General features: G+C 50.5%; 1 protein-coding gene and 1 long non-coding RNA gene across 5 annotated transcripts in view; both read left to right on the forward strand.

Annotated features, from left to right (window-relative positions):
* LOC121098715 lies at positions 1-4177 on the forward strand. 2 transcript variants are annotated; one of them, XR_005831330.1, is made up of 5 exons: positions 1-182; positions 680-786; positions 1210-1391; positions 1924-2052; positions 2177-4177. It is a non-coding gene; the product is annotated as an uncharacterized LOC121098715 (long non-coding RNA). The 2 variants fall into 2 exon arrangements; XR_005831329.1 differs by lacking the exon at positions 1-182 and having other exon boundaries at positions 209-786.
* Positions 4178-6062: 1885 nt separating this feature from the next.
* The window catches only part of SLC45A3 (solute carrier family 45 member 3), a 30851-nt gene continuing 16636 nt past the window's right edge, over positions 6063-20277 (forward strand). The window contains exons 1-2 of one of the 3 annotated variants that reach the window (XM_040616372.1): positions 6063-6146; positions 6592-6701. The gene's annotated coding sequence lies outside the window, so the exon portion shown is untranslated. Of the gene's footprint in view, positions 6147-6382; positions 6702-20124; positions 20276-20277 lie in introns of those variants that run through there. The other 2 variants (XM_040616373.1, XM_040616371.1) reach the window with 2 other exon arrangements.

Here is a 20277-nt window from a genome sequence, read left to right on the forward strand (position 1 = left end):
AAGAGCTCGCTGTGGCCAGAGGCCAGGTGTGGGTGGCAAGCTTTGCTATGCCAAGGATTGAAGTCCACAGTAGCCAGAGGTTTGGAGAGCTGGAGGCTGTGGCTGCTCTCAGGCAGGGGACTGAAACAGAGCTGTGCTTCCTTTTCACACAGGGGAAATTTGGGCTTACCTGCACACCGGAGGTGACAGCAACAAAAAGAAAAAAGAAAAAAAAAAAAAAGGCACCAAACAACAGCAGGGGAAGAGGGTTCAGCAGAGCTGTTGTTGTTCAGTTCCTTTCTAACTTCCCCTTAGTGAAGGTGGATTTTGTGGTGCTGTTGAGGTTGGCTGTCTCTCCTCGTCTATTCCTAGCAAGGACATCCCTCCCTGCCAGGATCTGCAGTGTCCTGACAGGGCAAGGGGCAACCACAGCTTGCTTGGCAGGTGGCAGAGTTCAAAACTGGCTACATCCTGAAAAGAAGGGAAGGCAACGGAGCACGTGGTGCTGTGTATGGGGAAAGGAGGCTGGCTGGAAGAGGCAGAGGTTAAGAATGCAGCCCAGGGAACAGCAGGGGGAATGCTAAAATGTTTGTCCTGCACTCTGTAAACATAGCAGATATGCCCAGATTTCAAACCCAGTTTAGCAACGCTCATATACACAGTTTCACGGACAGCTTCTTTCTTTCTGCATCGCCTGCAGGGACAGTAACGTTGACACTGAGCGGCAAACAGTGGGAGCTGTTCCAGTATCAATAAGGACTTGGACGAGGGAGCAAGTTTGCTTGTCTGCAGAGGCCTTGGAAACCAGTAAGTGGTACACGGTGACCCCATCTCCCTACCAAACAGGAATATCTCTCTAACCAAATCCAGCCCTTGCAATATGAGACAGGCTTTGCAGTCTCAAAAATCATGAGATTGCTTAATTCTTGAGCTTCCCAATTAAAAAAAAACAAAACAAAACAAAACAAAAAACCAAGAACTAATTGCCTTTTGATTTTGGCAGTTTATGGCCAATCACGTTTCTAAGCTTTTCTCTATAAAAGATGTAGAAATGGATCTAGATGTATAACTAAAAGATGTAGAAAAAGAAAAAGAAAAAAAATAATCCCACCTCACTAAATCCATGACTCCAAATGCTTTGATACTAAATATTATGAAACTTACAGCAAAACCGGGAGAATTAAAATTGTGCAAAGCCAGTGTAGTGCTGACACAGTGTCCCCCCTGCAGTCTTACAGAGACAACCAGCTGCTTGCGCGGCTAGCTGGGGATGGTGGTGCTGAGCCAGGAGATAGTAAACCTCTGGGATGTTGCAGCTTTGCTTTGCTGTCAGGGAGGAAGCAAGAACATGTGCTGTTCGCTTCAGTCTTCAGGAGCAGGCACTTTCCAGCCTGGCACTGCTCCGGGCAGAGGTAATGCCTCTATCAAGGAAACCCTATTGCCATGGAAAATGCAATTTCTATAGTTTGCCTGCGCCAAATTCTCCGTCCTCAGTTATGCTGACAGTGGCAGTTTTCACATGCACAAGAGCCGATCTGGTAGCCCCACTTCCATCCCTTCGTTTTCCTGCAGCCGATGTGTCGGATGCCCCTGGTGCCCAGCAGAGCTGGCCCGGCGGTGCCTCGCGTTGTGGTTAGAGGTGATACCCCTGCTGTTCTGGGGACCCACCCGCCACCTCTCAGGGCTCACAAAAGGAGCTGAAATGCTAGTTTTTTGGTACCCCACATTCTGAAGGTTTTAGCCTGGTCTCCTGAAATGCTTGAGACAAAAATACATTTCCTGTTTAGAAAGAGAGTGAAGATAAGCCCAAAAGTGGAGCCGCCTGCTCTGGCTACCTCAAGTATAAACAGCTTGTGCAGCCGGGCGCTGCTTTTGTTTGTTCTAGTGGCTTTTTCTCTTTAAAGGTGCATTAGACACAGTTGCACACAGTCCATCTTTTGGCAGCATCGCTCCCAACTGGCACGAGAGGTCTGGGGCTGTCGGCAGGTCAAGAAAGATCCTTATAAAAGCCCTGAGCGTGCAGCATGAATTCCCACCTTTGTTTTCGAGGCAACAGCTCTCAGCACCACCAGAGTATGTTTCTGCTTTGCATTTCTCTTAACACTTTTCCACCTTGGTATCTGAGTGCTCTGTACATAGTCACTCCTAACCTCCCTGGGTGGGGTGCTGAGAATGGGTTTATTTTCTCTGCTTACAGAGAGCGAAAGGTTTGTATTGTGAGTCAGCAGACCATCTGCAATCAAGTTCAGGACTCATTTTTTTCTGTAATTAAGCACGAAATGGGCTTAAAGCTACCTTTGGCCAGGCTGGGGCTGATGCGGCTTCCAGAGTAGATCACACCATCCACGAAATCTCTCTGTGCAGCCAGATTAAGATCCATAGAGGAGATCAGGATTGTGCACTCTCTCTCTGTTGCTGTGGCAGAAGTGTCTGAGCTGTCACAGCGCGCCCTGTGCCCAAGGTAAAGCTGAGATGGTCTCCTGCTCTTTGGCTCCGTGTTTTATTTGCCACTTGTGAGGGTGCCTTACCCCCGTCGATATTCTAGGCAATACCATGAGCTCCACGGGTAGATGAGATTTAGATAAAATGGGGGAAATCTATGCTATGATCTAATCAGGCACGAGCAGCTGAGAGGGCAGTTGACTCTGGATTTCCCCACTTTGATAAATCAGTCTAGTTTGCAGATTCCCATGATGGCTCAATCCTGCAATGTTCTCAGTCTTCTAGTCCTACTTCAGCAAAATTATTAGGTCTATTTATAAGCCTAGGACTGGATCTACTGAAACCAGTAGTAGAAACAATGTCAGGCTCTTATTGCCATGTTTAGGTACCCAACTATATGGTCTAAATTCTCAGAGCTGCTGATCCCACCAAAGATCCCACTGGGCCCTTGCCAAAGTGCTTCTGGGATCGAGGTGTGGGATCCTCAGCAGCCATCAGCATGGAGCCCTGCAACAGGAAAACCTCTAACGTGCTGTGAAATCCTCGGCTGGTTGGTGGATGAGTTACAGGAGCATGTGAGAAGGCTCCAGGATATGGCTGGTCTTTTGGTCTTGCTCAGCTGTGGGGAGTTGTCTGGTCGATGTGAGATCCGTAGAGCCGTGGTGGAAGGAAGGAGGACCTGAGCAGGGAGCAGTGGATGTTCCACCAGTGTGTGGCTGTATTTTACTTCTTGTGGTGACATGTCCCTTCTTTCCTTCTGGTACCGTTTGTGAAATGACTGTGGAAAGCCTCGGCTGAGGCCCCGTAGGCAAGCATCGGTGTTTTGGAAATCGGCACTCAAACGCTGCGCTGGTGCGTGAGCTGGCGAGAGGCAGCGCAGGGTGAAAGCTGCCCTCGCAGCTGCCCCTGCTGTGTTGGGGACCGTGAAACTCAAATTTGTGCTTGCTCACAGCCGTGCAAGTGCTGTCTCTGATGTGCTGCCACCTTAGTCTCTCTTATGATGTCTGGGTGTAACTTCCAGTGCTTATTCCTCTAAAGGGGAGTAATTGTTCTTTTTTTGTTTTCTTCTTTATCTGTGCAGTAGTAGTACCTTGCTGTCAGCTTAAAGAAAGGTATGGTCTTGTCCCAGAGAAGAGCAGGAGGCAATAAATAAAAACAGTGGTGTCGTGGAGAGGAAGGGGCAAAAGTTGTGCAAAGAAAAACCATGTAGAGGAGCTCAGGGTTCCCTCTGCGCTCCTTGTACTGGGAACCAGTGTGAGACGTAGCAGTTCAGCATGGAGCTCGTCCTGTACAGCAGAGGCCAGGTGAGGCGAAGGTGTGCTTTAAGTAAGTGTGAAAATGCCTTGCTGAAGAGGGAGGAACTAGAGGTGTGTTCACCTGCAGCTAGAACTCGTGAATGCTTTCTGTGGAGGAGCAGAGCGTCTGGCTGGAATTTGAAGAGATTATTGCAATAAAGATATATCGCATCTGCTGGAGCCTTTATCAACAAGTTGCCAAGTGCTTTTCAGAGTGCACAAATATTGTTATCACTGCTTTATTAAAGGATAAATGAGACGAGAGATGGGAAGGCTGAAGTATTTGAGAAGCACCTAACTTTTGTGGTGCCTCGATGGAAGGGCATTGGTCGTGTGCCCTAGGAACATAACTGAAGCATGAATGAACTAGTATTTGATACAGCAGAGTATCGGTTGTCCTAATCTGCCCTGTTAGCCACAGTTAAACCCACCTTCTGCCTGGTAAATCTAAAAAATGTGATCTGTCCGTTAACAGCACAGGTTGCCCTGCCTCTGGTCTGGAGCACCGCTTCTGAGCAAGCCCTGTCCATCTCCAGGAGGTGTTGCTCTTTGGTACAGCTATGGAACTGTAAATGTTAAATCTCCCTCCAGAGTTTTGAGAGTAGCAAGCCAGACCTTCCTATGACCTGCCCTGTGTCCTGTTGTGAGCACAGATGATCCTAGGGAGGTGGTATCATCCAGCGGAGCTGCTGGTTTGCTCTCTGACTCGCAGAGCTTCGTGGAACTCCCGGCCCGTTCAAACAGTGCCAGCCCGCTGTGGCATGCGGCGAAACGAGCAGAGCTTCCTCTGCGCGACGGTCTAGGAGTATCCGCCACCACAGACTGCAATTTCTTTTATAAAATTGGCTGCTTGTGCCTGGACCAAGCTCACCCAGTGAGTCAGAGCCGGGAATAGAAGATAGGAAACTCGAATTCATGCTGCTAGTCTAACCACTGAGCCCTGCAATGCCGAGCTCCTCGAGCTCAGTGCACAGCATTTGGGAACCCACCTCCTGAGAGTCAGATGCTCCAGGGCAAAAAAAGGAGAAGAAAAAAAAAAAAGAGAGAAAAAAAAAGCAGCAGCACTAATAGCTATTTAATTGCTTTTGAACTTGCCTGACTATAAAACAGGGGCAGTTCTCCCCACCCGAATTTGGACCCTCCACTTCACCAACTGAAGTCATAGCCTAGCTCTTCAGCAGTTTTTGCAAGTTCCTAGCTGCATCTGGACTGCCAAAAAACCTTTTTCAGGAAACAGCGGTGCCGTTTCTCCTTGTCAACCCCCCCCCCCAGCGAGAGTGAGTTCTCATCAGTTCAAGTGACAACAAATGCAGGTGCTTCTCTGCTTTTTCGATGTAGGGTAAGTCTTTTCAGCAAACTTTGGGAGGGAACAGCTGCTCACAGTGAAAACAAGACTATCCTGCTGATCCAAGCTGAAATGTGACATGGAAATGGATTTTTTGACCTTGAGAGGTACAAAGTTGCTCAAAGGAGGGGACCCTGCGAAGATTAAAAATAACAAGATCTTTGTAACATTTCTGCAGCAAGCAGAGCTGGATGAATACGTTGCAGAACAGGGGGCCAAATCTTTAAATAGTACGAACTAGTACAAGTCTTTTGATGACCTATCGGCTGAAGAACTGGCCCAAGCATTTGCAAACATTAATTTAAGAACAGCTGGTTTTGTCGACTGCATTCTTGTCTCCTGTTTCCTATCCTCCGCTCGTGAGTGTTCACACAAAAAAAGATATTTGTTGATGCAGATGTTTAAGGAAGGCTGTTTCTTCTGAGGGTCCACATCTTGAGGGCTGTACGTTTGAATAAGAGCATTCATTTTCCTCAACTCGCAGTTCTGTTCAGCGATTGTTGGACAAGTTAGATACCGATATAATGTCTAGATCTCTCTGTACAAGCATATATATTCTGTCTGTCTCTCTCCCTCACACGCCATGTGATTTGAAGCAGTCATCTACCATGAATAATGTCCAGGGGCCAGGTCACAAGCTTCCCATAGCATGGGAATCCATTTGCATACAATCCGAGCAATTACAAGTAATGAATAGGTTAGTAAAATCAAACAAAACGGGAAACCATTCACACTGGGTAATACTCAAGGAAGAAGGGAGGAAAAAGGTGGGGGGGGGGGGGGGGGGGAGGAGGGAGATGTTCCTTCTCCAAATGCCAGTGGTTTGCGTGGATGCCCGGTCCCCGCGGGGCTGCTGGCAGCGGCACCGGGCGCGCTGGGGGCCCGGGCAGCCCCGCTCCGCCGGCCGCGGGGGCTGGGGGCTGCTCTGCCCGGCGGCGGGGGGCGGCCGGGCCCCCCCGCGGCCCCCGCTCCGCCCGCGGCAGCGCATGCTCCCTGCCGGGCCGCAACCTGCCCATTTAAACGGCGGCGGAGGCGCGGGCGCCGCACCGGGGCCGGGCGGAGGGCTGAGCCCCGGCCGCGCCGAGGTAGGGCTGGGGGGGGGGTCGTTGGGGGGGGGTCGCGGCAGAGCGCCGAGCCCGAGCGGCGGCGGGATGCGGGAGCCGGAGCTGGGCAGCGCCGGGGGGACGGGAGCGGTGCGGGGGCTGCGGGGGGGGCGTTGTGGGGGGGTCGCGGCAGAGCGCCGAGCCCGAGCGGCTGTGGGATGCTGGAGCCGGAGCTGGGCAGCGCCGGGGGGACGGGAGCGGGGGGCGGTGGGGGGTCGGCGCAGCGCTGGTACTGCTGCAGTGGTCCTGCTGATGCTCCTTGGGATCCGCGCTGCTTCCCGGTGGGAGCCCCCCGCCCCGGGCGCACGGGGAAGCGGGAGCGGCTGCAGGTAGCGCGGCGCTGCGCCCGGCCAGGCCGCCCCGAGCCCTCCCAGGGCCGGGATGTGGCAGGAGAGGTTTTGCCCCCCCGTGCTTCTCATTGTTACAGAGACATCTGCTGCGACCGAGTTCGCGTTAAAGATTCTCGGATGGGAAAGGAGTTTGGGAATCGTGATGTGATCGCCGGCTCCCAGGAATCCTGAAGACTTGTGGGGAGAGGTCAGTGAATCCTTAGAACCGAAGGAGCCAGCGCCTGGCAAAGGGCAGTTTCCATTGCACCTCACCGAGGGCTCTGCCTGCGCTGGATAACTTGGCTCTCCCCATCAGCGGGAGTGGGAGGAGGCTCTTGTCTTAAAAGCGGTACCTAAAGATCCTAACGGGGACAGTCCCTACGTTACTGACTTGGGCATGACTGGGGACTTTGGTAGTAAAACGCCTTAGCTGTTTATGGTAAACATAAACTAAAAGAATAATTTGTCTTCCTGCAGATGACAGCTTTAGGAGCAAGTGGCAGGCACTAGAATAAACTAATAGTTTTATGCTGGTGATAGCCAGGCTTGGCAAGATGCTTATGTTTAAAAAAAAAAAAAAATTTTTTGGAAGGGAAATGTGTCAGGAGCAGCTTTCCTGATCCTCATCTAGATTTGTCAGACTCATGAGCAATACAGGGAAAGTGCCCAGGCTCAAACCGTGTCCCATTCTGGCACTGTTCTAGATGTGGGTTGAAGAGAGCAGCCTTTGTATAACGTGAGAATAACTGGAAATTTATAGAAACAGAACATGAGTAAGAACTTCAAAAGTACCCAAATGACCTGGGCATTGAAGTCATGCAGGCACTCCTGAAAAACATGTACCAGCCTTTAAACGTTTTATATTATTCACCCTACCTGCAATTTTCTTTCTGTTTTTCTTAAATGTGTGATGCTACCTGGACTTTCTTGCATCATCCGTAGCTACTGCCCTTCCACTCGGTGGGGAGTGGCCGCGGTGGCGGACCCAGGCATGCCAGATTGCCAGCCCTGCACTTGGATTCCAGGCAGTGCCTTAAACTCTGGAACTTATTACCACAAAGCATCGTGGAAGCCAAGAGCGCTTGGCTTCTGGGATTTGAAAAAAAGGATTAGAAATTTGATATGGATAACAAGAATCTCCAGAATTAATAGCAAATTAAATGAGAGCTTTACAAGGGATACCAATCCCTGTATTTCAGGGCATAAACCAATCTTGGGATTTAGTAGGAAACTTCTCCTTGTAGGGAGATTTTTCTTGCGCTGTTTGCTGGTGGGTATATCCCTCTACAGCTTGTTACAGTGCAGTGTCAGCTGTAAGAACATCTTGTCTCCTTGGCGAGGTTCCAGTTACAAAGTACCTGAACCTCAAGGTGTTTCCCACCGTGGAGCTGTTGCTAGAAGGCCCAAGCCCCATGGCTTTGTGTAGAAGCTGCCTGGAGATAAGGATAACATCATCTGTGGACAAAGCAGTGGTCTTAGTGGCTCTAAGGTTATTGTCACTGTAATGTAATAAGAGTGATAGTAGATACTGCAATATGTTCGGGACAAACTCCACCAGCAGCATCGTTGTGGAAGTGGACAGTCAGCTGTTGTGGGCAGTGAGAAATGTTACAGCCATAGTGCGAGAAGCTGAATTCACTGGACTGCTCGCTGAGTTAGAAAATGTAGCCTTTGCTCCGCTTTATCTTTGGAAGTAGGGATGTCTAGCATAAACTCTTGTTAACCTTTTCCCCAAACTGTTTATTTCGCGGGAGCACTGCAGTGGCAGTGTTGAGGGGGGTGTGTGTGGTTTTGTTTTTCCCTTGTTACACATCTCTGCTCTTTTGACTAAAGCTTACATATGGAATTCAGGGTGATGGCTGGGCTCTTGTGGCTGATGGCATTGTGAGTGCGCAGTCCTGAAAATAATTTTAAAAACTGTATATAACGATAGCTGTTTTGTAATGAAGTTGCTTGTAGAAGCTTTGTTCAGAGTATGGACCAAAAAAAGCTGGTGCTAAAAGCATTGAATCCACTGTATGATGAAGTGACAAGGCAAAACCTGCATTTTGAACATAACTGCGTGTGTCTCCTTGCGTGTCTTTCTGCAAAGCTTCTTTGGAAATATTAGCCTGTTCGCAGAGTGCCTGCATCACTGTGGAAATCATAACCCAGAGTCTTTTGTGTTGGATCCACCAGAAGCTCTGAGGGTTTGCAAATTAATACTGAGGGATGTACAAGAGCAAAGGAAGACAAACGTTGATGCTCGGTGAAAGTAGTCTTTATAATAGCGATATTTCTAATCTGCTAGATTATATTAGTCTCAATCTCTGGTTTCCATAGTTTTACACTGATAAAAAATGGTGTGAAAAGTTCTGCCTGTGGCAGTTTTCTGACTGCTCCCTGTCGAAGGAGTACTGCAGGCGGTGATGTGGCCGAGAACTTCAGAATACTGCTGGGTTTGTGTGTTCTCCCCGACGGTACTAGGGGTTGGTTGGATTCAAGCTGCTTGTAACTCAGTCAGGTCTGGTGCCAGTCTAGACCAGTGCTAGGAGCTTGCTTAAATGACCAGAGAAAAACACGTAACGAACTTTACGAAGCGATTTGCTGATTGTCTCTTTTTTTTTATCAATACTCTGTATTCTCTTTTTTTATCGATGCTCTATATTCTCAGGCAATTTAAGCATATTTCGTACGCAGCAGTGGATATAGGACTAATGCAGTCCTCGGATTTTAGTCTCTCCGGAGGTTTATGCCACTCTTGTCACAGTGGGATTGTAGAGCTTTTCAGATGAGCTATAAGTGTTGTGAGTAACATCTGTTTGTGTTTATCCTCCACCTTTCTCTATGTTGGAGCAGTTCATCCAAGGAGTGTCTTGTTTTGGTAGTTGACTGTTTGGGGTTTTCTTTAATGTGTGAGTTGCTATCTCCTTTATCTTGGCTAAGGCAACATCAAAGCAAAACACTTGACCCATTGGGTGAAAGTTGTGGAGGTTTGTGATGGAGTCAAGGCTACGAGGAAGCCGAAGCAAAAGGACCAAAGGGATGGGAGGAGAGCAACCGCACGTAGTGGTAGGGGGTGACAAAGCAAAATAGCTGTAAAGCCTCGTGCCTGGAGAGAAGGAAGCACCAGGCGGTGTGGAGAGGGATGCGCAGAAACCAAAAAGAGTTCTGTCTGGTGACTCTCCTCCATTCACTTCTGCTGTTGCAAACAATTCCATCATATGACGGTGTCCTGTGGCTTCTGCGGGGGGGGGGGGGCAGTCAGCCTAAGACAGCTACTTTTAACGAAAACTAACCCTAGACAGCCAACCTGTGGAGTCTTGTGATCCTTCAGCCGTGCGGTTAAACTCATGACCAAGGTTGCGCTGTGAGTGGAGCAAGGGAGTCATGAGGAGCTTGTGAGCACCTGTCAACTGTTTTCAATGTTTACTTGATTTCTGAAAGCTTAATATCAGACATCAAACCTCTCCGTGTGAAAACAAGGATCCCAGGGCTCAGCTGAGAGGACAGAGAGCATCACAGAGGAATCCTTGCTTTTATAAAACTGGGAAACTTTAAAGGTGTCTCTGCAAGGTTGCCACACGATATAGATGCTCAGAGAAGACCGCCTGTAAGCATAGATCTGTGTAACATAAAGGAAACCTTGCGCTCCCCACAAAAGAAAAGGAGGATAGTAAATCAAAGGTTTCTTTTTGCAGTTCTGTGCCTGATGTTTGAATATGTTGAACCCTTGAAGCCTGTTCTAATTCTTGTGCTGCTGTTGCTCCTCACTGCTGTATGAATCAGTCTGATCTAGTGTTGCAGGCCTGCAGAACTTGCTGATGCGTCCACAAATGAAGCTCTTGAGTTGCTTGTTCAAAAAACATAACTAAATGGAACTATAAAGGCACCATTTAGTTATTATTATTATTTGTATGCATGCTGTTCCTTGGAGGTCCTCAAATTTGTGCCCTTCCTCCTTGTTTTCATATCCTAAAATGTCAGTTCCTCTTGCAGTTCAAAAATATTTGTTTAACATTTTGCCAGCCTGCAGAAGAGGAGAAACAGACCCCCGTGAATATTGTCTGGCAAAATAAGAAATGTTCTGTAGAAATGTGGTCCGAATGGCTTCTTTGTCTTGGTGCTGGAGGGTGCCTGGAACACACACAGCAATAAGCAGGTGCTTGATTTGCAGCTCTGAATCGTTTTTCTTTTTCCTTGTTACTTTATGCGTACTAAAAGAAACTGCTGCTAGTCCAGATCTTGGGGACCCGGCCCTGTCTTACATTCAGGGAGACCTTCTTTGAGAAACACCTGAAATCAGCTCTGTTGATTTCAGAAGGAACCAGCTTCTGGGGACTTGCAGATGAATTCTCGTAATTGCCAGGTTTTGAATACTCAGGTGTAAGGATGGCCTCTGGCAAAACAACGAGGTTTATTTGAAAAAAGAAACTTAAAACGATGATGGGTACTGTGTTTGGTTTGTGAGGTCTAAGGTTTTTCGCTTCAATCAAGGGAGTGGATTTTCTTCCACCTTCATTTTATTGAAAGCTGAAGGTCTCCATGGTGGTTTGTCTCCAGGAGCTAGGACTTCAAGAAAAATGCAAATACAGTGAGTGCATTGACTCAAATCAGTGCAAGCTGTCAGCACTCGAAAGCCATTAATGTTCTTGCAGAGCAGGCTAGAGCCAACTTCAGGAATGATGTGTACATAGTTGTGGATAACATCTAAATCTTGCGCTAGATTTATGGGTTAAGAGTTTTAGTGAAACAGTGCATGCAATAAAATCCATGGATCACGCTTTTTTTACCGAATGCTAGGAGTGATTCCTGCTGGAATCTGACCTGCTACGTCAAAGAAACGGAGGTGGTGATCAAACCTCAAATCTGACTCTCTTCTGCCTTCTCCTCCCAGTTGCCTGCTTCTTATTTAGGAGCCATGGGCAGAGCTGGCTCTTCAGTTGGATTCCAGGTGGGTGTAGGTGTACTCACTCAGTTCTCTGTCCTCTCTGCACAGAGGCCAAAAGCCTCCACGTCGCTCTGGAACCTGTGTGTGAGTTCCCTGCTGGTGATTTTACACTTTTTCCATCGGCAGCGTGCTCTGCCACTGGTCTGGAAAGTTACACTCATCTCTTTCCCCTCTGCCCAGGGCTGTAGTGCCACTTCTGGTGTGATCTTCTGTTTGGAGAGGGGGTACCCAAAGCATTTTGGTGATCTACAAGACCTGAGCTGACACTGCTGGTGGTGATTATCCCCTGTTGGTGCTCTCCCTGCCCGTGTGGTGTACTGGTCGTCGCTGTGCTACCTCAGTCTGGATTCTGGCAAAAATTCTCCCTTTGCTTAGAGCTGTGCAAACAGCCTGAAGGATTGTTCTGGTCACAGAGAGAGCTTCCTTGTAGGTCTGTGGCGAGAGGCAGTTCATAAATACAAAGAGATGGAGCACAAAGGAACAATGCGATGACAGTGGCTTTCCAAGGCAGCGCTCTGTGTGTACCAGGTACTGGCTCTTGGCGTGACAGGGGAGGGCTTTGTGCGGGCACTGTTGCTGTTAGACTTCAGAGGTGCGTTTGGGAATGTTTATGACAAAACGACTCCTGTGTGCAAGGGGTGGTGGGAGCAGCTGGAGCAATGCTGGAACAAAAGGCTGCTGTGCTACAGCCAAGGCCGACTGAGCAATTAATGGGCCTGGAAGGGTGGCTTTTCGTGAGGACTGACTAAAGCTAGGTTTAGGAAAGTGGCTAAATGTAGTCTGGAGAGGGGTCTGACCATGCATATAAAAAGGAGAGCATAGGAATTACGTAGGGGATGACTGGAGGGAGGGAGGGAAGGAAGGAAGGTCGCTTCCCAGCTATTAAATCTCTTAGCCCATGGATATTGTTTCAGGGGAAATTCTTGCAACCTCAGTACTCGAGACCCATCCATCCAGACTGGACAAATCACTGGAGAATGTGCTGTTGGGAGCAGTCCTGCAGCAGCCCCAGGGAAGATGATTCAACAGGGCCTCTTTCATCTTTGATTTCTGTGAACACAGTCTACGTTTGTGCTGCCCCCAGATACTCCCATTCATCACTGTCTGTGGCCAATGTTGATAGCAGCGTATAAGCCTTTTGGGCAAGAGCAGGGAATGCTAGTTATCCCCTCTGCTAACAGAAGACTGTAGCTGAGGCTAGTTAGCACATGCTGATGCACAACCAGAGTGGCCCGAGACGCTGCTGTTGATAAGCTCCTTCCTGGCTCTTCCTGGGCACAGCCAGCGTTGCGCCTGCCCGAGGTGCCCTGGCTGCTTGCCCAAGGCAGCCCAGAGCATGTTGCGGGAATATCAGAGGTCTTTTCTGCTTCATTTGTAGCTCACTGAACTTTACTCCAGTAAACATGGGCAAGCGAGAGCCCAGCGTGGAGAGAAAATCCTGCCTCTACTCAGAGTCTGAAATGCACAAACTTTCATTTATCCGCTGCTTTACAGCAGACTTTTTCAGCAAGTGCTAAGTAATTTCAGTGCTCTGACCCCTTTCCTGCCTGTCCTCCTTGATAGATGCAGTCTGTGCTCTCGGTACCAGAGCAAGAAACTAACCATGTGCAGCAAAAAGCCTGAGCGCCCCTGCTCAGAGTGCCCTGCAAAATCTAGGGAGCTTTGAACTTGAACTCCATGCTTAATTACTAAAAAGCTAATATTTGGGACTGATATTCTTTCCAGGGCTCAAAACAGAAGTTAGGTTCCTGTTTGTAAGGAGAGATGGGGTGGGGAGTAGTGAGGGGGATGGTAAAAATGCCTTGCTCCATTCACCTCCTGTACAAATGGCAGCTTTGAGCCTTCTCTTTTGAAAATGGAAAACTCCCCTTCCAGATTCTCCATGCTGCCGTGTGTTTTGTGTGAACGGCTGCAGCTTAATGTTAAATCCCTGCGTGTTCAGGGTCCATTACACATGAAACTGATAGTGAGAGTGGGGAAAGGAAAAGGCTTCTTAAGTTTCCTATAACGATCTTCCAGTGAAACTTATCTGTCTTGAAAAATAAAATCTGATTGCTTCTTATCTTTGCCGTTATCCGGACAATTTCAGGCAGAAGTAAAAATCATAGCATCTCATGTTTTCAGACCCAGGCCTTGTGACTGGTCTGTCATGATAAGGAAAAAGTTCTCTCTGCTCCAGCGGTGACCTGAGGGTCCTCATTAAGACAGCAAAGTAGAAGTCGGACACGTAGAAGTGCTGCTTTTATAAGAAAGATCTCGGGACTCCGATATGTGGTCTTTGACCTTAAAGCACCCCAGAGAAATCCTGTTATTCCCTGCACGCGTGCTCTTCATGCGTCCCTTTGGCAGAGGGTGCTTGGCCCACGGCTGCTGTGACTGAAGGGGACAGTCTGGCATATTGGCACAAACCCAGCTCCACCGGCCGCTGAAGCCCAGAGGGTAGACGGGGAGCACGGGTGGCTGGAGAGCCAGCAAGCGGGGTGGAAACGGCAACTCTGCCAGAGGGGCAGGCGGCGCGGACAGCGGTATCTTAAATCAACTCCCAGCCCAAAGTATTTGGAGGGTTTTGCTTTTTTCTCTCCCCCTTTTAATGCTCCCACCAGAGGTAGCTGCCTGTTGTGCATCCGTTCTTGCACCAGCTCTGCTAGGAGCGCTTGCATGATCTCTTCTCTGAGCAGGGGGGTAAAACCCAGCCGTTCCCGGGAGAGCTGCGGGCTGCTGCCGAGCACATCAGGGTCTGATGTGACTGATGGGGGTTCTGTACTCACAGCTGTCTTGGGGCTATTCCTCACGCTGCAAAGGCTCTTTGTCTCATTCAAAGCCATGACCTCATTTTAGAGACAGAAAACAGAGAGGGAGAAACCCACCAACCTGCCAGCAGAGGTCAAAGGGCTCGCTGAGAGATATGTTAGCATCAAACTTCTCCGGCAGGGACACAAATAACTGGAATTGCAGACCAGAAAATTACCATGAAAAAATGGACTAACTACCATGTGATTACAAAAGGGCCCATTAGTTCTGTGTGTGTCTAGGATTCAGAGTATATCCTTTGAGGAAGAGCACGAGGTCACGCTCCCAAAACTTGAAGCAAAAGGGACTGTGGAAGTCTGTGCCTGTTGCTCTCCGGGGACGGCCGTGCGTGGCGCTTTGGCTGCTCGCTCTCCTCCTCCTTTCCTCGGTGCAGCCCTTGGCAAACACGACTTCTGGCAAAACGAAGGAAGGTTAGATTTCGGTGTTAGGTGGCGGCAGCTCCCGCTGGGGCTCTATTTGTCGGACCCCTCGCTGCTACTTGATAATCAGCCTGTCGGGGTGCGGGTTGGGCTAAGGAATCCCTTCGCCCCCCTGCCGGGGCTGGGCGGTTTGTTTCTGCAGAGCCCCTGGCAGCTGCTGGCCCAGGAGCCGTGGCTGATGGTTTGGATTTACAGTCTCACGTGTCAGTGCCGGCTGTGGGCTTTGCTCCGGCCCTTGGGTTTTGCTGGTACCTCAGAATGGTCCTCTCCATCCCAAGGTTAGTCCTGAGACTCGGCTGGCCCCGTGACTGTCACAGCTTCCCAAATAAAGCCAGAAATGATGAAGCTCTGTCATGGGGTAGAAGTCCTAGAGCTGTCTCGGAGCCGAAGTATGACATCGGCTTGCTGAGGAGTCAGATGTCCCCTTATGTGGCATTTGTGCTTTGGTTGGAAACAAGAAGTTCCGATTTCACTTCCCATTTCCCAGCCCTGTGAACAGGCATTGCAAAATGGACACAGTAAAGCAGCTAGGGTTTCTGCCTTCCCATCTCTTCTCCGTAAAAGATGGGGAAATTATTCTTCTGGGGCTCAGCACTAGTGATTAAAACGCAGTTGTGTGTCACTTTTCAGTGCTAAGGTGACCTGTGTAGCATGCAGTGGGACAGCTATGTGTTCTCTGTACGTGGTAACAGCCATCCACCAGAACCGGTTTGCTTTTCTCTTTGCCAGTTCCAGTTTGCTGGGGTAAGAGCTTTGCTCTCTGCTTTCCCTGTTTCACCCCCGGTGATCGTTTCCCCTAAGCAGGATTACAGTAACGCAACCCCATGAAATCCCACGTGCTTGCTTAGGCAGAGCTGGTGGATAGAGGACATCGTACCTCAAAATAGGGTGGTAATGACCGGCACAAAAGTTCTTGTGCAATTTAGGTAGCTGTGGAAGAAAATACAGGTTCAACCCAGGTAGACATTCCCAGAATTTTGGTGAGCGTGGGCGTTCTTTGGCTTTGCTTTGCCTATGGGGGCACCAGTGAAGATGCCGTGTGCCCCAGCGTGCCCCAGACGAGCCTGCTGCCAGTGTTAGGTGTGCTGCAGGGTTTCGAAGGACTGTCCAGCCGCAGAGCTCTGGGGACCAGGCAGGTACCATGGGGTGACAGTGCTACAGCCTGTGGTCAGGGGCACTGCTGGACCCCAGCCCTGGTCCCCTGCAGGGCTGGGTGCTCCTCTGCAGGGCTGGGTGCAGGCTCTTGGGTGCAGACTCTGCCTTTGCAAGGTCCGAGGAGGAGGAGGACGTGTCCGTGGGTCCTGGGCACAACACACACATCCTCGAGCCTCAGGGATGCGCAGCCAAGTGTTACCGTGGCCGGCACTGCTGGGGGGTCCCGGCAGCGGGGGGGGGGGGCTGGGCCACCTGTTGGAGTTTTAGACACGGGGAGGCTGCTGCCCTTTTTAACAGTGTCCATCTCTTTTCCCTCGCTTCCCGGTATTCCCTTTACAACCAGCCCATTGTGCTGTGGGCTACAGCAGCTGGGTGGAGTGTTTCAGGCTCAAGTGTAATTTCAGTGCCTCTAAAAGCCTTTGGAGGGCTTTTTTTTTTTTTTTTTTTTTCTCTCCCCCCCCCCCCCCCCCCCTTCCTGAAGAGGACAGCAACGCCAACAAGGGATAATTTGATGGATTACTCTGCGGGGCTGAGGGGCTCTCCTTAATCCCCTTTGTGGGCCTGTTTGACTAGACGCGTAGCAGAAGCCCCCAGCCTCAGGCAGAGAAAAGGCAGCTCAGCAGGGTGGGTTTTACACACTGACATATAAATACGGGCCCTGGTCATGTGGTGCCGGATATAATCTGTGCCCGTTACCACGCTGCAGAGAAGGGGGGCACCTGGAGGGGGCTTATTTTTTCCCTTTCCAGTTCAATTTACATTTTTATTCTTCTGCTAAAAAAAATAATAAAAAAAAGAAGAAGGGGGTGGGGGAGAGGCTGACTCAGACCAAACGCCAGGGCGATGGGCACGGTATTTAAACACCAAAAATGAACCTAAGTGAAAAGCAGAACCAGATCATCTTTCCTTTCCCTTCCCGCTCCAAAACACGGGCTCCTCTCGTGAATAAAAGCCAGAGCCTGGGCCATGCAGTAGCAAAACAAAGCTGTAGCTCTGATGTAGAGCCAGCCAACCTCATCTGGAGGTCTCGGGTTGTTTATAGCAGACCTGACGCTGAGTCAGGAGGGAGCGATCGGAATGAGCGAGGCTGAAACTGCTGTTTCTCAGGTGGCGTTGTGTGCGCTCAGAAGCGTGCGGTGCTTCTGTGCTTAATGAAATCTGGTGGTTAAATCCCAGTCCCGAGCAGGTAAAACACTGTGAGACCATCCTAAACCATCCTGCCGTGGGGCGGGCATGAGCAGTCCCGTTGCGGTTCCTTCAGCGCAGTCTGAAGATCCCTCTGCAGTTGAGCTCAGCTACAGGGTATTTACTGGGGTGCTCAGTCCTTCACCGCACCACAGCAGAACTTGGCCCTCTATAGTGCAGTCACCTTTTTGCGGTGTCCCTGAAGGAGATGGGGCTGAGCTGCAGACCCGCAAGGCAAGGCTTCAGCCCTTCAGCCTGGGCTGCTGCCTGCCTGCAGAAAGCCGGGTGCCCAGCTCCATCCTGCGCCGTCTGATCTTGGCCAGGCTCCTCCTAGCGTGGACGGCAGCAGGATCTCCCAGGCGTCCCGAAGCCTGTTGCTGCCGCTGGGTGAACGTGGCAATGACGCCTGCCAACTGTGGGAGAGTTAATGATACCCGCTGGCATCCATCGCGGTGTGCGCTGCTGGGCTGATGTCCGTCCCTTGGAGAAGTGTGGTGAGCTCCGAAAGTGTCAGCGTGGCCTCCGCTGAGTCAGTGATCTCGTTAGACAGGCACTTTCTGTTTGTAAAGGGGGAGGAGGAGGAGGATGAGCTGGAACTGGCCACTTTCTGCTGCTGTATCCTTTTCACTGGTCAAGCAGGCGGGCACGGGAGCTAAGGCAGCCAAAGCCCAGGAGAAAGCCTCCTGGCAGGGGCGATTCCTTTGTCTGCCAGAGAGAAGCAGCTTGTGGGACAGGAGGTCAGTGGAGCCTGTGGGCTGCCCTGCTGTCTGTTTGATGTTCACGTTGCGGGGTGAGGATAAAGCTATTGGCACAGCTCCTGAAAGGAGCGTGAGATACCACAGACGTGCAGGGTGAAGGGCAAGCGGGACAGATCTTTCTCCACCCTGGAAGGCATCCTCTCTGCATGACAGGCAGAGCAAGGACAGTGCTGTTAGCCTGCCAGGCTGGAAAACATCCTTTCCTAACTCCCGTTCTTAACAAATATTCTGACCTCCGCATCCATCTCATAGGGACTTTCATTTGCCTTTCCCTGGTGCCTTTGCTTTAGTCAGCTGGTGAATGTGGGGCAAACAGTGACCTGTTTCACGTGCCCCTGCTGCTCACTGTAACACGCAGAAGACACTCAGTGGTCACTTGCCCTCACAGATGCACCTTTACCTGAAGGATATCAGCAAAAAATGCCTCCCAGAGCTTCTGCAGAAGTGAACCAGTCCCTTGGGTTGCCTCTGGAACAGCCCAACCCTGCTCACCATCAGGACTGACCAGCCTCCCAGGTCAGGAGGGCCAAAGGTAAAGGGAAAGTCACCGGGTGGTTTGTGCCCTGCCCCTGCTCCATGGCAGCTGCAGGTGTATTCTGCTGGCTCTGAAATGACTTGTGCTCTGTGGTTGAGGCAGTGGGAGCCTGGCAGCACCTGAGGTTGCATCTCAAAGTCCATCTTGGTGAGCCCTAGCCACCTGGAGGGAAGGTGAATGGCTCGGTGGTTACGGGAGACCAGAGCTTTGCTCACTGAGCGGGTGCAGTCTGGTTTAGTGGCCCACAGACGGGGGAAGATGCAGCCTCCTGAAAATCAGCTGCTGGCTGCAGGTGCTTCACGTTGGCGGCTTCTTCTCTCTTTGGCTTCTTACTTTCAGTTCACCAAACGGGGATGGAGGTGAGCTGCCTTCAGCCTCGGTGTGTGTCTGTTGGGCCGGGGATCAGCCTGCATCAGGAGAGCAGCAAGCACGAGAGGGCCTGAACTGAGCTCTGGCTTTTACATCACCCTGAAAGCCGGATGATCATGTTGTAGGTGCTGCAGCAACGCAATTGCAGCACGGCAGGAAGGAACTAACCCCCAGTCCTAGTAAATTCAGATGTCTCCCTTTGAACCAAACTGCGTGGAAGGTCTTCGGCGCTGTTGCGGGGACCTGCCCCTGCCTGTAACTCTGGAAGCATCTGTAGCATTTAGTCGTAGATTAATATATCCTGGTGTCTGGGCTGCTGCACTGTGGGGTGAGGGAGGGAATTTCAAATGGGCTGGGATGCCCAGGTCTTCCTTGTTCTTGTCAGAGGGGATTTCCACCCACTGCTGCTCTTTCCCTAAGCAAAGCTGCCGAAGCTGATATAATGGAGCCCCCGAGCTCAAAGGAAACGCAGAGTTAATTCAGAGAGACTAAATAAATGGCCGTTCTCCCATCCCTGCTTAATGACCACTCCCCTCTCCCCACGCTGTGAATGGGGTCAAGGAGATTTGGGAGGGGAGGGGGAAGGGGAGAGGGTCAGGAGGGGTCAGGTGAGTTTTCCATTTCATCCCGCGCAAGCCTGCCAGGGCTATTCTCCATGGTGTATTTCACATTCAGCTGCGGTGAATGGACACTGATAGCTGTGAAAGGATCTGGCACTGTATGAACAGCCCTTCCCTAAGCACTCGCCCTTGTGCTCTCTCCCACCCTTTCTTCCAAAGGGCTTCCAGGGAGCGGGGAATTAATAACATTCATAAAGAGCCCCTTGGAAGGTTGGAAATGTAACGGGTGGTTATGAATGGAAACCCAATGGCCAGCCATACCCTTCGCCCCCTCCCCTCTCTCTGCTCCTGGTGGGAGTAGGTTCCTGCACCAAACCTGCCGTGCCGTGGGGAGGGGAGGTGTGGGTCCGTATCACCTGGGGATGGCTGGGCTGGAGCAGCTCCCACCGGAGCTCCCCGCACAGCACCAGCTCCTGCCTCCAGTGCTGGCCAGTACCAGCTGCCTGGTGTGCTTCTCCCCAGAGCCAAGGCTTTGCCTTTTCCTTTGCCAAGGCAAAGGCTTTCGTGGGGAAATTCCTTCCCATGTAAGACAGGGCTCAGGTTATTACAGAGCCCTGACGGGTCACAAATAGTTGATGAATCGAATTCTCTGTTGTCTGACCATTGCTGTGGCTGTTTGTTGAACTGTGGGGTAGGTGCGCGGCTGTGATAAATCAGGGAGGCTGCTGCTACCACCTTGAATAACGACTCTTGTCCCTTCTGCACCCGTGTGAGAGACTGGAAGGATTATGGAAGGGTGTGGATTCTTCTGAGAGATAAAATGAATTTTTGTCTGCCATGCAACTACACGCCAATTTTATTTTTAAAATATCTGTCCCTCCATCTTCATTCTATTTAATCACTGTTTAGATGCAAATACTTGTAAGATCGAACGTCGGAAAGATTAGAGGAGATTGGGAGGAGGAGAGACTCGGTCTTTGCTCGTTCACGTCCGTCAGCGCCCCGCACGTAGTCCACTTTCTTCAGGTGTCTTGGGGTTCGTTTCTTCTGAAAGTGAAAGGT

The sequence above is a fragment of the Falco naumanni genome, chromosome 17, assembly GCF_017639655.2.
Source record: "Falco naumanni isolate bFalNau1 chromosome 17, bFalNau1.pat, whole genome shotgun sequence".
NCBI lineage: Eukaryota > Metazoa > Chordata > Aves > Falconiformes > Falconidae > Falco > Falco naumanni.